Source organism: Thermobia domestica, unplaced genomic scaffold (assembly GCF_964235325.1).
Source record: "Thermobia domestica unplaced genomic scaffold, izTheDome1.hap1.1 HAP1_SCAFFOLD_1522, whole genome shotgun sequence".
Lineage (NCBI taxonomy): Eukaryota > Metazoa > Arthropoda > Insecta > Zygentoma > Lepismatidae > Thermobia > Thermobia domestica.
This window is the reverse complement of record NW_027657232.1, coordinates 30568-35957: the sequence shown is the minus strand read 5'-3', so window position 1 is coordinate 35957 and position 5390 is coordinate 30568. Positions and strand designations below refer to the sequence as shown.

The 5390-nt window shown below is 35.0% G+C and overlaps 2 non-coding genes across 2 annotated transcripts; both read left to right on the top strand.

Moving 5' to 3' along the window:
- Positions 1-4517: 4517 nt before the first annotated feature.
- TRNAD-GUC (transfer RNA aspartic acid (anticodon GUC)) lies at positions 4518-4589 on the top strand. Its single transcript has one exon. It is a non-coding gene; the product is annotated as a tRNA-Asp (tRNA).
- A 175-nt stretch (positions 4590-4764) lies between these two features.
- On the top strand, positions 4765-4836 carry TRNAD-GUC (transfer RNA aspartic acid (anticodon GUC)). The gene has a single exon. It is a non-coding gene; the product is annotated as a tRNA-Asp (tRNA).
- Positions 4837-5390: the final 554 nt, after the last annotated feature.

Sequence of the window (5390 nt, the reverse complement as noted above, 5' to 3'; positions counted from 1 at the left end):
GGAAGGCAACGCTAACACACTGTTAGAATGTTTCCCTCACAAGCAGTAGTTCCCAACCGAGGGACGACGGGACGCATTTCCTCCTCCTGGGATGGCGTGAAGGATTTACGAAGTCCCTTCGTTGTGTTATATTTCTTGAATGATTATGCACAATATACAGTCACATCTTCTACACATTTGGAAGTGATAAATCGTAGTATAAATAAATCGTCCTCCACACACAGTGATTGTTGCTTTTCCAAGATTATAAACTGGAACACTTTTTATTTCAATAGAATATAAAAGTTTCCATGGGAGGGGGTTACAACCCCCTGGGTCTTTGATGTGTCACCGCCTAAACTGTAACTTTCAAGTTAGAATCGAAAAATGGATACATGTGACCTACTAAATATATTTTTAGTTCATTATACATTTTCATAAATAAAATATCCACAATTACAATGACAGTAAATGCTATGTAATTATTGTAAATGTTTGTACTTTCATTTTCCCTCTTTCTTCTCAACTGAGCTTGAAAAATGTAAAAATGGGAGGTTAAGAATTTGAAATATTACGTATATTTTAGCGTATTACGAAATTATAACTAATAGAATCCGGCAGGATCACAAACAGATACGTCAAGAAGAGGTAAAACCAAATTGTACTGTGATGGGATTTGAACTACTCTTGAATGGTGCATCAGAATCTCTAGCCGAATGCCTTAGTCCACTCGGCTAATGTCACAAGTTGAAAATATAGTAAGCGTGTTTCGTGTTGAATCTTTTGTTGCAGCATGAAATTTATTTTGTATTCTCTGAAGTTTAAGCCTGTTTTGGCCTGATGTAATAGTATGCTGAAATTGTTTTATGTTTACGGTATTCTTTACTTTGACGAATGATGTTGTTAATATAGGTTCTATTACGTATTCGTTCATAAATATTACAACAATTGTCAGGATTATTTGTGATCTTTCATGAAGACTGACTGGTGCATGCGCAGTAGAAACAGAAAGATGCACTTTACCGACATTTGTTATACACGCCAGAACGCAAATTTCTAACAGGTCCTGAAAATGCCTCGCTCTAAAGGTTGTGGAGAACTGTCTGTTGCTCTGAGAGAAGAAATCATAGGCCGAGCAAAAATTGGACAAACTGTGTCTCAGATTGCTAGAGATCTGGGATGTGACAAGAAAACGGTCAAGAAATGGGTTCAGCGACATGAAGAAGGTGGTGAATGGTTCAGGTCTCGGTCAAGAAGTGGAAGGCCAAAAGTGACAACTGCAGCTCAAGATCAAGCTTTAGTTACAGAAGTAATCAACAGACCTCTACGCCACACAGCCAGAGAATATAATTGTTCTCACGAAACAATAAGAAGAAGATTATTGGGGGCTGGTCTACACTGTTCAAGACCCGCTAGGAAGACTCTCCTGACTGAAACTCACAAGGCCAGACGAATGGAATGGGCATAGATTAACATAACCCAACCTCAGTCATATTGGGACTTAGTCATCTGGACCGACGAGAAGGTTTTCAAGTCTAACCAACAAGGCAGAGTTATATTGTATAGACCGCGCGGAACCAGGTATGCTGAACAAAATATTATCAGAACTTCTTGTTCAGGACGAATATCAGCACACTTTTCGGGATACATGACGGCTGCTGGTCCTGGAGATTTGGTTGCGGTGCCTGAGAGAATGAACAGCAGTGTTTACATTAATATCCTCGAAAATACGTTGTTACCGTCCTTAGTAAGAAACTTCCACGAACAGGAAGAATATATATTTATGCATGACAACAGTGCTGTTCACACTTCCCGGCAAACACGAGAGTGGCTAAGTGAACATCCGGAGTTAATTTGTATTGAGTGGCCCCCTCTATCCCCAGATTTGAACCCAATTGAACATCTCTGGGCCTACGTGGTGCAAGAATGGGAAGAGAGACGTGAAGACAGAGACCAAACGTTTCTTCAAAATCATGTTATGGAACTGTGGCAACATTTTCGGAACACACCGTCGTATTGCTCGAGACTTGTATCTAGTAACCCCTCCAGACTTCAAGAAGTTATTGGCTCTGGAGGTGATTACACGAAGTACTAGTGTGTTATTTTTTGTGTAAACATTTATTTAAGTTTCATTTATTTATTATATTTTTTCAAGAGCAATACTTTCGTTCTTCATTCTTTTCCTTTGCTTGTTTACTTATTAGCTCGTTAAAACGTAAAGGAAAAGTAGTATATCTTCAAAAAGTATTTGTGAATTTACTTTGAACGTTTCTAAGAATACATTTACTTTTTTTCTTACTCTATATCATGCCCAATATTACTTTCATTTCAGTTAATTAATAACTTTATTTCAAATCTCGGATAAAAGTATTATTGTCTTTTTAACGATGTTTTTCCTTTTGATTGTGTAATTTCTAGTTTCATTGGATTATCTCAATTCGAATGAATAAATCACATTTTGTTTATTGTCCCTTCCTTAGCTAGGTTCGAATTCGAGAACAATGTGGTGTAATTTACGTTCTTTATTCTTCATATTGTGCAGTAATGACAATATTAATTATTTTTCATGAGTCCAGTTGATCAGTGAGAACTTGGACAAACATTAACCTGGTGATTCTTTACGCAATGACGAGCGTAAAATTCATTTTAGCTGTTCTATATACTTCACAGCGATGAAACATTCTAACAGTGTGTTAGCGTTTCCTTCCTCGCCTTCCAATTGAACTGTCTGTGTACTGCGCATGCGCCAGTCAATTTCCATGAAAGATCATAAATAACACTGATACTTTCTATAATATTTACGAAAGAACGTATAATAGAATCTATATCAACAACATACATCATTCATCAAAGTAACGGAAACGTGTTCATGAAACAAATTAATAGATATATTATATAAAAGTAAATTAGGTTTAAATTTTAGGCAATAGAAAATGTTATTCTGTAATAAGAACTACTACTCGAAGCCTTTGCTGCAATCACTAGTTGTTACCATAGCCGATTGGTCTAAGGCGTTCGGCTTATAGAGCACCATTCGAAGTAAGTTCGAGTCTCCGCCGGGTACAGCACCTTTTTCTCTCTTTTTTTCACCTGTTCTCAATGTTTCTGTCTGTGTTCTTGTCGGATTCGATTAAATAGAATTTCGAATAGATACCAATATATATGATAAATAATCATTTATTTCCGAATCTGCACTCGTACAATATAGCCTACATTTTCGAGATTTTGATTTTGAAAATGAAATGTATAAAATATTGAATAGTAAAAATAGTAAAATAAAAATATTTGTATAAATATTGATTAATTAATTAGAGTTATACATGGCTTTCCAATCACGATTATATAGAGAGGACTTACTTCTAAGTGCAATCTGAAAACAAATATTTGAGTTTTAATCTGACCCAAAGTTGGTAACTTATAGGATAATTTATACATGATTGGTATTGTAATTTTTATGCTTTTATTATAATCCTCTGTAAGTTATGATTTTACCAATTCTAAATGTAAAACGAGAAACAAGTGTAATATTATATTTGCTACGAAAAGCTTTTAAGCAATGATACTTTCAGGACGTGATTTGACGGAGAATTTGAGACCCCTTTCGAGCTAAGAAATTTCCGCCTTCAGGACCATATATTCGATCGTGCTCAATGTGGACTACCAAGGTTTGCCCTCCACCCGCATATTGAAATTCCCCCGAGGATAATTTTCTGAAGTCACCACTGTTTATAAATAGTTTTTCGTTACAAATAAGAGGATAATGGAGTAGTGAGTATACTTCATTTTTTTTTTTTTTTAAGCTATGGATTTAAGATTCGCAATTCATACAATGTTCCGTTCTAATCGAATTTGAAACAAAAGAAGTTTTCAATGAGTTACTCAAAGAAATATTTTCAGCCTCCGGATGAAAATAGGAAGACACTAAAAAAGAAACAACTTGTCACCGGGTTTGAACACACAAACATGTGATTGATAGTGTATCGACCCAAACCACTCGACCGTTTTGTATGTCTTTGCACATCTTCTTTTGCCTTTTGTGAAAGCAGTTTACTGATCCATACTCGCTTCTGTTTATTTCGATACGACTATGAGTTCTCAGTAAATATTTGGACGTTACAGCTCTTGCAATGTATAAAAGTGTTTTTAGAATAAATCACAATCGATATTATGTCATAATAACATACGTAAAACAGGTTGAATTCGTGAAATGATTGAGGTTGGACTGAGCGTAAATGTTTTCATAGTTAGGAGCCTGGATATGCAAACCCGCTTAACGTGGGGATTTAATTTTGTGAAATTTGGTACAATAAAGAGAATAAAAAAAATCACTGCAGTAGTTAGTATCCTCGCCTGTTACACCAGAGACCGGGGTGCCCATGGGGGAGGGTTCCGTTAAAAAAAAAAGATATTATCTTACAAACCTTCCTCATTTTCAGAAAGTTTGAATATGAGTTTCTAAGCTGTATCCTCAATCACAGTGATGTAAAATGATTCTTAAATTGCCGGATTTAATATAGAGATAAAAATATTTAATCACGTCCTCGGTAGTATAGTGGTTAGTATCCCCGCCTGTCACGCGGGAGACCGGCGTTCGATTCCCCGCCGGGGAGGATTTCTTTTTTTTAGATTCGAACATAGTTTACCTTATAAATGTATATCAGTTATCTTTCTAATTTTCACAAAATGTTATCAGTTTTTAAGCTGTATCTTCAGTCACAATGACGTAATGATACGTAAGATTTTCAATTGCTAGATTTAATATAGAGACAAGATTAGTTAAACACGTCCTCGGTAGTATAGTGGTTAGTATCCCCGCCTGTCACGCGGGAGACCGGGGTTCGATTCCCCGCCGGGGAGGATTTATTTATTTTTATTCAAGATTCGAACATAGTTCACCTCATAAATGAGTATGTTATCTTTCTCATTTTTTCAAATTAACATAAGTTTCTAAGCCGTATCTTCAATCACAATGACGTAATGATACGTAAGATCTTCAATTGCTGGATTTAATATAGAAACAAAAATGGTTAATCACGTCATCGGTAGTATAGTGGTTAGTATCCAGGGGAGGACAAAGGCAAAATTTTCACCCGGGCAAAGTGACTTTTTTGCATTCCCCTAGTCCTTGTCTATATTTTACATTGTATTACAATGATTTTAATGTTTTAAACCCATAGTTCGAAAGGAGAAATTAATACTCAAATACATGATATAGGTATATTTAGTACTTAAAAACATACATATGGTATCAATTACATTGTATTATTATTATTATTATTATTATTATTATTATTATTATTATTATTATTATTATTATTATTATTATTATTTACGTGCCGATATGTATAAACAAAAATCAACAACATTTATTGAATACTACTAAGGTGATATGATTTACTGCTATATTGTAA